The sequence below is a fragment of the Heteronotia binoei genome, chromosome 9 (genome assembly GCF_032191835.1).
Source record: "Heteronotia binoei isolate CCM8104 ecotype False Entrance Well chromosome 9, APGP_CSIRO_Hbin_v1, whole genome shotgun sequence".
NCBI classification, from domain to species: domain Eukaryota; kingdom Metazoa; phylum Chordata; class Lepidosauria; order Squamata; family Gekkonidae; genus Heteronotia; species Heteronotia binoei.
The window spans coordinates 92,629,771-92,642,242 of record NC_083231.1 but is presented as its reverse complement, the minus strand read 5'-3'; positions in this window follow the sequence as shown (position 1 = coordinate 92,642,242).

Genomic DNA, 12,472 nt, shown 5'->3' with positions numbered 1-12,472 from the left:
TGGCATTGGAAGGGTTACTGAGTCAATAATTCGGGCTAGGAGGCTAGAATTCCAGCCGAAATCCAAGTCAGGCAGAGCTCATGGGCTGCCTGGGAGATAGGGGTGCCTTGGGAAACCATGTTGCAATGGGAAATAAAAAATAATAGAATAGAACAGAATAATAGATTCACAGAGTTGGAAGGTGCCACATAGGCCATGTAGTCCAACCCTCTGCTCAATGCAGGATCAGTCTAGACTGAGCATCCCTGACTAGTGTTCATCCAGCCGCTGCTTAAAGACTGCTAGTGAGGAGGAGCTCACCACCTCCCTTGGTAGCTGATTCCACTGTTGAACAACTCTTGCTGTAAAAAAGTTTTTCCTAATATCCTAATAACCTTCCCGCCTGTAATTTAAACCCATTATTGCTAGTCCACTTCTCTTCTGCCAACCAGGAACAGCTCACTGCCCTCCTTTAAGTGACAGCCCATCACTTAATATATATCACACAAAATAGTGCACCATCATTCCCCATCATTCAGCTTTGAGAGACACAACAGAAGGGCTCTTGATGTGACAGTGAGATTCACATGTGCACTTTATGTTACACAACCAGGTGGGTGAATGGGCTATATTTAATAGCATTTTGTTTGGGATGATAGAACATACATTTTTGGATTGTTGAGGTTACAGTCATTAAGTGATGGACATGTGTGTGTTCAATCCTCTCTGGGGGAAAGAAAAAAAATTATTTGTTCCATTTGCTTCCTCCTCCACTTTACTGTCTGACCTACTGTTATACAGAGAGTGATTAAAATGTGGAATTTGCTGTCAGAGGATGTAGTGATGGCCCCAGGAATAAGCTTTAAAGGGGTCTTAGATTGATTCCTGGAGGATAAGTCTGTCCATGGCTACTAGCCATGGTGACTGAGGGGAACCTCCACATTCAGAAGCTACAAGCCATGGTGACTGAGGGGAACCTCCACATTCAGAAGCTACAAGCCATGGTGACTGAGGGGAACCTCCACATTCAGAAGCTACAAGCCATGGTGACTGAGGGGAACCTCCACATTCAGAAGCTACAAGCCATGGTGACTGAGGGGAACCTCCACATTCAGAAGCTACAAGCCATGGTGACTGAGGGGAACCTACACATTCAGAAGCTACTAGCCATGGTGACTGAGGGGAACCTCCACATTCAGAAGCTACTAGCCATGGTGACTGAGGGGAACCTCCACATTCAGAAGCTACTAGCCATGGTGACTGAGGGGAACCTCCACATTCAGAAGCTACTAGCCATGGTGACTGAGGGGAACCTCCACATTCAGAAGCTACAAGCCATGGTGACTGAGGGGAACCTCTACATTCAGAAGCTACTAGCCATGGTGACTGAGGGGAACCTCCACATTCAGAAGCTACAAGCCATGGTGACTGAGGGGAACCTCCACATTCAGAAGCTACTAGCCATGGTGACTGAGGGGAACCTCCACATTCAGAAGCTACAAGCCATGGTGACTGAGGGGGACCTCCACATTCAGAAGCTACTAGCCATGGTGACTGAGGGGAACCTCCACATTCAGAAGCTACTAGCCATGGTGACTGAGGGGAACCTCCACATTCAGAAGCTACAAGCCATGGTGACTGAGGGGAACCTCCACATTCAGAAGCTACAAGCCATGGTGACTGAGGGGAACCTCCATATTCAGAAGCTACTAGCCATGGTGACTGAGGGGAACCTCCACATTCAGAAGCTACAAGCCATGGTGACTGAGGGGAACCTCCACTTTCAGAAGCTACAAGCCATGGTGACTGAGGGGAACCTCCACATTCAGAAGCTACTAGCCATGGTGACTGAGGGGAACCTCCACATTCAGAAGCTACTAGCCATGGTGACTGAGGGGAACCTCCACATTCAGAAGCTACTAGCCATTGTGACTGAGGGGAATCTCCACATTCAGAAGCACTAAGTCTCTCAATTCCAGAGCCAGGAGGCAACATCTGGGGAAAGTCTCATCTTCAATGCCATGTTGTTGGACCTCCAGAGGAACTGTCTGGCCACTGTGTGAGAAATGATGCTGGACTAGATGGGCCATTGGTCTATCCAGAAGGGCTCTAATGTGCTTTTGGAGTTCTGTTTAATGACAACAAGAGCCCCATGGCACAGAGTGTTAAAGCTGCAGTACTGCAGTCCTAAGCTTTGCTCACGACCTGAGTTTGATCCCCGGTGGAAGCTGGGTTTTCAGGTAGCTGGCTCGAGGTTGACTCAGCCTTCCATCCTTCTGAGGTCGGTAAAATGAGTACCCAGCTTGCTGGGGGGAAAGTGTAGATGACTGGGGAAGGCAATGGCAAACCACCCCGTAAAAGTCTGCCGTGAAAACGTTGTGAAAGCAACATCATCCCAGAGTCGGAAACGACTGGTGCTTGCACAGGGGACAACACATCCAAAATTCTAAACTTGGCTCATACATCCCAAAGTACAGAGAATAGGCAGGCGGACATTTGCTAAGCTCTAAATATCTCGAACTCTTGAGATTTCCAGAGTTCCTCTCTACTTCCATGGTAGTTTGGAGACTGAGAGGGATTCCGAATTTGAAGAGTGTGTCTAGTTATGGTTCATCAGATAAGTAGACCCTTTATTTCTATCCTATTGGTGGCAGCAGAAAATAATTCTAGTTGTGCAGGGGTGGGGGGAGTCCAGCTGTGAAGGGGAACAGCCTGGTCTTTAGTCATTTACAGGTTAATCACTCTAACCAAGATACCTGTCCCACAGATCAGCTCTGCCAGTCATATTCACCAGTGGCTTTAAGCAAAGGCAGATTTTTAAAAATTATCTATAGGCCTTATGATGCATTTGCCCTGTTATTAGGCTTGACTGAGCTTGCACATTCTGCTGAGAATGTTGGTCTAGGAGTTTTAAAACAAATGCATTTAAAATAAATTGTTTTGGCTCCTGGTTTTATGTTTCACCATTTCTCAGCCTATTTGTCATTATTTCCTCTGTTTTCCAATAATGTAATCAAATGATTAAAAGCAGCCATTTTTATAATTTTAGAAGAAATGCTGCTCTAACTTAAAACTTGCCAGATCACTTTGGATGCCAGTCTTTTCAGCTGATGAGATTGGTCATCAATGAAAGCAAACTCATTAAGCATCGGAAGAGTTTCTTAAGCCGAATAGTTAAAATATTCCTTACTCAGCACTTTGCAAAATGTAACAAGAGTCTTAAGACTATCTGTTTGTAACTTGTACTGATCTATTTGCAACTTGTCTGCTGGGTTGCTGATTAGCAAAGGTTAGGGATGTGCAAAAAAAAAAAAAAATTCGGTAGTACACGGATTCGGAAATATACGGGGGGAAAAATATGGAATCCCGTATATTTCTGAATTCCGTAGTCAGAATAGCTACATATACGGTAGATGCGTGGCTATTTCTGAATATACGGCCCCATTATACCCTATGGGCCATTGAAATCAATGGCAAATAGGGTATATTTGAAGCTGCCTAGAGGGGAGGGGGTTTGAGTGAGAGCCCCCAAATTTGCAGGGGACCTGCTGGGGATTCTCCCCTACAACCCCCCCAAGTCCCAAAAAGATTGGGCCAGGGGGTCCAATTCCTGGGGCACCCAAAGCCAAACCTAACTTCACACCAGAGAATCTCTACAGGACCCAAATCCACTATATACATCTATCTACTCTATGAACCCTGCCACACAAAACACAATCTGCTTAAGGTCTGCTCTGCAGACCTGGCTGCAGCAAATCCAGATGCCAGCTCTCCAGCCCTGCCCCAAAGAACGCGGGGAGAGCTGGCCAAACACAACAAGCATGCTGGTTCTGGGTCTCTCACCCAGGTGCCAGCTTCCCTGCCACAGAACACACAATCTACAGATGCCAGCTCTCCAGCCTTGCCCCAAACAACATGGGGAGAGCTGGCCAAGCACAACAAGCCTGCTGGTTCTGGGTCTCTCACCCAGGTGCCAGCTTCCCTGCCACAGAACACACAATCTACAGATGCCAGCTCTCCAGCCCTGCCCCAAACAACACGGGGAGAGCTGGCCAAGCACAACAAGCCTGCTGGTTCTGGGTCTCTCACCCAGGTGCCAGCTTCCCTGCCACAGAATACACAATCTACAGATGCCAGCTCTCCAGCCCTGCCGCAAACAAACCGGGGAGAGCTGGCCAACCACAACAAGCCTGCTGGTTCTGGGTCTCTCACCCAGGTGCCAGCTTCCCTGCCACAGAACACACAATCTACAGATGCCAGCTCTCCAGCCCTGCCCCAAACAACATGGGGAGAGCTGGCCAAGCACAACAAGCCTGCTGGTTCTGGGTCTCTCACCCAGGTGCCAGCTTCCCCACCCCAAAACCAGAACTAGGAAAAGGGACAACAGGAGAAGGCCAAGAAACTCAACTAAGTGACCTTTTAAACAATGAAAATTAGGACAAGCAGCCCCCCCGCAAGAACCAGAAAAGGAACAACAGCAGCACAACACAGCAGCGACAAATCAAACACAGAATCCTTTTAAAACAGTAAAAAACTTAACTTTTAACAATACAGGAACTTTACCAACCATTCCCCCCAATAAAACCCCTTCACCCTAACCCCAAGAAATCCAAGCCACCCAAATCAGGAAAAGTAAAAGAACACTGCACTTTAAAAAGTCCTCTCACTAAAGTAAGATATGGGCAAATTGGCAATGTGTGATTTGGACCCTTGCCCATCCTGGCTGATTAAAGCGTGATGGATGGAGCTTCGATATCCTATACGGGATATTGTAAATAGATCCCTCTCTGAGGGGCTCTTTTCAAGGCCTCTCAAAGAGACAGTAATCCACACCCTCTTGAAAAAAACAACATTAGATGCGCCAAATTGGCACACTATCGGCTGGTCTCAAATTTACCCTTTTTGGGTAAAATTATTGAGAGGGCAGTAGCACTGCAGTTACAGAGTTTTCTGGAGGACGCTTCCATCCTAGACCCACACCAGTCCAGCTTTCGCCTGGGTCATGGGACAGAGACAGTGCTGGTCGCCCTGGTGGATGATCTCCAGCGGCAACTGGATTGAGACGGTTTGGCAGTACTGATGTTGTTGGACGTTTGATGGCGTTTGACACGGTTGACCATCAGTTGCTGGTCCACTGCCTTGCCGACGCAGGGATTCAGGGGTTGGCCTTGCAATGGCTCTCCTCTTTTCACTTCAGTCAGGGACAAAGGGTGGCTATCGGGGGACAATCATCCCAGAGACATCCGCTTAATTGTGGGGTACCTCAGGGGGCGGTGCTCTCCCCGATGTAGTTTAATACCTATATGCCCAGATTGTCTGGAGATATGGGCTGGGTTGGCATCAGTACGCTGATGACACCCAGCTCTATCTACTGATGGATGGATGGCCGGCCTCTGCCCCAGAAAATTTAGTTCTGGTGTTGCAAGCCATGGCAGGGTGGCTTAGGCTGAGTCATCTGAAGCTGAATCCGATGAAGACAGAGGTCCTTTGCCTGAGTTGTGGCGGTCTGGGAGGGGAAATCCCTCTACTAGCTTTTGATGGGGCACCACTGATATCAGCACCCAAAGTCAGAAGCTTGGGGGTGCTGCTGGAGCCTACATTGGCAATGGAGGCCCAGATAGCAGCCACTGCGAAATCCGCCTTCTTTCACCTTAGGCGGGTATGACAGTTGGTCCCCTTCCTTGAGTGCAGCGACCTGGCAACTGTGATCCATGCAACGGTCACCTTGAGACTAGACTACTACAATGCCCTCTACATGGGGCTGCCCTTGTCTCATATCCAGAAACTGCAGTTGGTGCAGAATGCGGCATCCAGGCTGTTATTGGGTCTCTCTATATGGGAGCACATACAGCCAAGGCTGCGGGAACTGCACTGGCTGCCAATAGTATTCCAGATTCGTTACAAGGTGCTGGTTATCACCTTTAAAGCCCTATATGGCCGAGGACCTGTCTATCTTAGGGACCGTCTCTCCCCACATGTTCCCTAGAGGGTACTCAGATCTGGAATGCAGAACTTATTGTCAATCCCCGGGCCGAGGGAGGCAAGACTGAAGACTACCAGAGAAAGAGCCTTCTCAATTCCCCCCACTGGTGGAACCAACTTCCAGAAGAAGTAAGGGCCTTGCCGGACCTTGCTCAGTTCCGCAAGGCCTGTAAAACAGTCCTATTTCGACTTGCCTTTAGCTGAGTTATAGTATAAGTAGATGCCCAACATCGCTGAACTTAATGAAATCAACACTAGCACCAAAATTGTTTTAAATAGTTTTAAACTGTTTTAAAATGATCTGATTGGTATTAATTAATTGTTAAAAATTTAATTGCTTATTTACTGTTTTATTGTTTTAGTTTGACTGTTGTGAGCCGCCCTGAGCCTGCTTTGGCGGGGAGGGTGGGATATAAATCTGAGAAATAAATAAATAAATAAATGTTAACATCCCCCCCTCCAAAACAGCTAGATGAAGTAGATATGAATCACCCAATGCAATACTTCTTCATTCTGTTGTGTTTCACAAACTGCTGTACAGAGTAAGATGAAAAATTATCCAGAACATGCTATTGGTTTTGTGACTCTGCTCGCTCTCTTTTAGTCATGCTCAGTTTGCTCTATCCCTGTAAAAGCCATGCTAGATCAGATCAAGGATTCGTCTCATCTGATATCCTGTTTCCAGGAGGAAACAGCATGACACTTCTGGATAACCCACAAACAGGGAATGAGAGCAAGAGACCTGCCTTTATATCTCTCTCCCTGGTGACAGTGGAAAGTGCCATCGAGTTGAAGCTGACTTATGGTGACCCCATGGGGTGTCCAAGGCAAGAGACATTCAGAGGTGGGTTTGCCATTGCCTGCCTCTGTGTAGCTACCTGGACTTCCTTGGTGGTTTCCCATCCAAGTACTAATCAGGGCCAATCCTGCTTAACTTCCAGGTTCTGATGAGATCAGGCTAGCCTGGGCTATCGAGGTCAGGGCCTCTCTGTCCTTAGCATCTTGTATTCAAAGGCATATTGTATCTGAACAGCTTCCAAGCTTCCTATCCTTAGTGCATACTTTCTCAAACCTAGTTTGCTACCTTCTTTCTGGAAAGAATATAGTCCAAGCATTTTAGAGGGCTCCACCCACATCAGCATCATTTTCCTGGCCTTAGTCTCCTGTGACTGTGAGGGCTTTTTGGGGGGGAGGGAGCTGTTATAGTTGTCATAGCACAGTAACATCACAGTGATCTAATGCCACAAGCCATCATTTCCTCTTAAAACTCAGCTTTCATTTTTTAAAAGTATCTAACCCCAAAAGAATTCAAAGTACTAGTGATTATAGCAATGGAACTACTCAGGGGTGGCCAACGGTAGCTCTCCTGATGTTTTTTTTGTCTACAACTCCCATCAGCCCCAGCCATTGGCCATGCTGGCTGGGGCTGATGGGAGTTGTAGGCAAAATTCATCTGGAGAGCTACTGTTGGCTACCCCTGCAATAGATCATTATAGCGTTATTGTGCTATAACACCATAGCAGTCATGAATTTTCAATAAACCTGACAAAACAATCCAGTGGCAGAGAGAAGTGGCCATGCTGGCTGGGGCTGATGGAAGTTGTAGGCAAAAAACATCTGGAGAGCTACCGTTGGCCACCCTTGCAATAGATCATTATAGCATTATTGTGCTATAACACCATAGCAGTTATGAATTTTTAATAAACCTGACAAAACAGTCCAGTGGCAGAGAGAAGATGCAAGAGAATGGTGGCTTCTAGAGGAAACTGCACACAAAATCCCCATGCGGATTTTCCATTGCCATGGAAAATGTCTTTGCATTTGCTGCTGTGAAGACAGAAAAATGGAGAATCCTTGCTGTGTAGATGCAGCCATGGAATTTCATTTAGCTGTCACGATTGCTAATGATAAATGAGATCCCTCTATAATTTTACTAATTAAAAAAGTAGCTATCACCACATCATATGACATTGAACTCATCAACTAATTATGCATTGTGCCAAGAAATACTTCCTTTTTTCTGACCTGAACCCACCTCAGTGATCCTCTACAAAATTCACCACAGCTGACCAGCCTTTGGCACTGGCAATGGAAGCTTATGAGGCCCTGGATAAGCTACTCTCTAGTACATTTTTTTAAATCAGTTTGGTGTATATGGATTTTCCCTTTTGATTCTCATAAGAACCCTGTTAGGGAGGTTTGGCTGAGAGAGTGACTGGCTCAAGGTCATCCAGCAAGCTTCCATGGTGGAGTCGGGTTGCCAGGTGAGACTCAAGAAATTTTGGGGGACTTTGGGGGTGGAGACAGGAGCAAGGCTGTGACAAGTAGGCTCAAACGTCAAAGGGAGTTCTGGCCATCACATTTAAAGGGAACGTGTGCCTTTTAAATGCCTTCCCTTCATTGGAAATAATGAAGGATGGGGGCACCTTCTTTTGGGGCTCATAGAATTGGACCCCCTAGTCCAATCTTTTTGAAACTTTGGGGGTGTTTTGAGGAGACACCGGATGCTGTGCTGAAAATTTGGTGCATCTACCTCAAACAACAGCCCCCCTGCAGAGTTCCAGATACCCATAAATCAATTCTCCATTATACCCTATGGGAATTGGTCTCCATAGGGTATAATGGAGTGCCCAGCTGACATTTCCCTCCTCCCGTAATACTTTCTGATAACCCTGAAGCAGGGGAAGGGCTTCCAAACTGGGGATGCCCTGCCCCCACCTGGAGATTGGAGCAACCCAAAAAGAGTAATGTGGAAAATGGAACAGGAAAAAAGCACTAAAGCATCCATGATAAACCGGCCTCAAGAATAATTAATTTCTATTTATATACAAAACATAGAAACCTTGTGCAATAAATATTACAAAGGTGCAATAATATCACATCCAAGTCTCATAAGTTCAAATTTACGATGAGAGTTCTTGTTTTTGTAGAAAGGGGTCGGAATGTGATAAGACAAGCCATGAAAACAGAGTTCAACGCTCCAGTTCTTCTCTAGACATAACTGGTGTAGATCATAACGACAGCAAGACACATTGACGCAACAGGGATGCGCATATGGCCCTGTTTCACACATGGCTTCTACAAGCTTCAGTATCTTTTATAATATTATACATGGCAACAGCTCAATCCTTTCTGCAGAATAACAATGGCCAAAATTGAAGTCAAATTTGTGGAAGATCACCTGGCATGATCTTTCCACAAACTTCCAAGCTGTTAATGGAGGTTCCTTCCTGTTAATGGCTGGAGACATTTCCAGACAGATTGTCTCCATTCAATCAAAATGTTTACAGAATTTCAAAGCAACTACTTGGAGCTTGGAGGGCATGTAGAGGAGCAACCAGGGGAGGTTCCCTGTGACTTTGATGTCTCTGAGCTTGTATAGGATCCATTCTATGCACTCCTGAACCTCAGTTAATTTGACAGGTACAGATTCAGGAGGTTCAGCAATGTACAGAAAGGCTCCTGTGGAAGCTAGAGACCAACCTCATAGGGGATCTCTAGCTAACTCTCCTCTACCTGCCCTCCAAGTTTGGTGGGGATTGGATTTACAGGTCCAAGTTATGCCCCTCCCCCCCAAAAAAGAGGTGCTACCAAGAAAGTGCTTTCTGGGGAAATGAACTGTCATTTCCTCAGAAAACTCTTTCCTGGGGGCACCTTCTTTGGGGAGGGCATAACTCAGACCACATAAATCTAAATATCACCAAACTTAGTGAGCAGGTAGAGGAGAGTCAACCAAAAATCCTCTGCAAATTTTGTGTCTCTAGAATACAAAGGGTACCATTTTACCACCTCATGAACATCATGAATTGAACCTATTTGTGAGACAGCTAAAGGTTCATGACAGTCTGTGGTTTGCTAATGGGCATGTCATGAACCACAACTGCATTTTCCTGGTTTGTGCCCATTCCTCATTTTGAAATATTTTATTTGGTGGAGTTTTCAGATGAAACTTGGCAGCCTTGATTATGATTCCCTATTACATCTTGGCTAATTAATTATAAAATTGCCTAGATTAATGCAACAATCTCAGAATCCAATGGGGATTGAAACACATGTAATTATGAGATAAATCGCCTCAGCACTTTGAATCTAGTCAAAATTTGTTGTGTGTGTGAATGCTGCTTACTCTACAATGCATCAAGTTCATAGAGGAGGTAAGCAATCAGAAGCACCCCTTTGTACAGAAGAGGGCAAGTGGGCCAATAAGACAGTGTCCCCAAACATGCTGGTTTATATACAGTATGCATCTACCATGATGTGTCCACATCCACACTAATTATTCTGCATTTGATTGTTTTCCATTTGATGGCTCAAAGCTGAATGTGTGAACTGGCTCTATTGAAAGGCTTTTTGTCTGAGATGATATGAAAGTTCTATCTGTAGGTTGATGTCTGTGGTCATGGACCATTCACACAAGCAAATCATAATTTGATGTCAAATCAGTTGTTTGAACCAACAGAAGGATAGGAGGAAGAAAGGGTGGATTTGGTACACTTGCTTTTTTAGCTATCTGCCTTAACACCAGTTATCTCTAGAGATTCATGTAATGTCAATTCTTGTTTAAATCTATATATCTAATTCCAAGACTGGCTGCATAGTGCCAATTAAAAAATGTGCACTATAGGGCCAGGTACAGAAGGGGGAAAGTTCTACAAAGCTAGGGGAAACTCCAGGTTTGTAGAAACATTTACTTGTGTTTTAAATATTACTTCATGAGATCTTGGCAGCCATTTTAGATTCTCTAGGCAATTGCAGACTGTGCAAATAATCAATACATGAGGGCATGATCCATCCAAAGTTAAGCACTCTAAATTCCCATTGGTTTCAGCTGGAGAGTTAAGTCGGTACATAAATCTCCCACACTGAAATCAATTGGACTGAAAAGCACCTAACTGTGGCTGGATTGTGCTCTAAATAAGTGATATACCAGGATGATTTTTAAAAACTGATTGTTGTTGGGAGCAAGATTGGCACATAAATACCTGCAAGCAAACAACATAAATACTCCCCTCATCTTCTCTGCTAAGTTAATGCAGAACAACATTTTGCCAGTGTCAGAAGTATTCTCAAGTTGCCAGTGATGCTAATGAACGAAACATTGACTATATGTCTGAACCCTGTCAATGCCCAGCACTCTAATTACTCCAGGAATGCTTTCAGTGATCTACTGAGAAATGCCACACAAATAATAGAATGAATTTATTCTTAAACACCACACCGGGTACTTAGAAAACATTCTGTGTGCAGCCTTGTAATTGCTATGTCTAACTGCAGGGCTATTAGCAGGGATATTCTTTCTGTATGATTGGAACAGAACTTTTAATCAGGTAACATCAAATGGAGTGTGGGTGGAAAGCTTCTGTAATGTACCAGACTTGGAGACGAGCGTAGGGCAACATAGTTTATTCCATGGTACAATACAAGATGGAGAGAGCGAGCACGCGGGCCGGATCCCGCATATATACAGTTGCCGGACTATTCTCCCTGCTGGCCGGTCCAATGCCGACCAGCCGTATTTCCCGCCACAAGCTGTGATTGGCGGATCGTTGCGCCCAGCGCGGAGGCACCTGGATGTTTCTCAGTTACCTCCGCGGCTGGGGTGGACTGATGTCATTCTGCTGTTGTGGCCATTATGAACTGGTTGCGCTCTGCGAACGCCATACACTACACTCCTCCCCCCTTAGTTAGTGACATAGTCCTGGAGGTAGGCGGGAGGCCGGCACTCCCGTGTTGAACGCCTAGGAGTTGCTTGTGGTGCCGGGGCTACTTCCGCATCTGGGGTTTCCCCGGGGGTTTGAGCGTTGGTGGGTTGTGGGTCGGGGTCCGAGGGTTGGTCCGCCTCTGCCGGTGTGTGTGGCCGTGGTGCTGGTGCAGGGGTCGTTGGGTGCCCCTCGGACCCTGCCCCCTCCCTCGTTTCCGTGGGTACCTCTGGGAGAGTCCGGCGGCATAACTGGTCGATGTGCCGGTGTAGGATCTGGCCCCCCTCGGTGGATACCTCGTAGTGGCGGGAACCCACGACCCGTAGTACCCGCCCGGCTACCCACTCTGGGCCTGAAGCGTAGTTGCGGGCGAACACTGGGTCCCCCGCAAAGAACCCCCTAGCCGCGTCTCTGACCTCCGGGGACCCTCGCACGTCGGGGGCTCTGTCGGGGTTTAGCCGATCTAGCCTTGTGGTGAGCTTGCGTCCCATGAGGAGCTCGGCTGGGCTGACCCCGGTGACTGGGTTTGGAATGACCCGGTTGTCGAAGAGGAACGCGGCTAGCCGGTGGTCCCAATCGCCTTGCAGTATTCTGCCCAGGGCCTCTTTTGTTGTTCGGACCATCCGCTCGGCCTGGCCGTTGGTGGCCGGGTGGAAGGGAGCTGACCGGATGTGTCTAATGAGGTACCTCTGGAGGAACGCCTGGAAGTCCCCCGAGGTGAACGCTGCCCCGTTGTCCGAGACTATGGTGTCCGGAATACCATGGGTGCACAGGACCCTGCGTAGTGCTCTAATGGCTGCTGCTGACGAGGT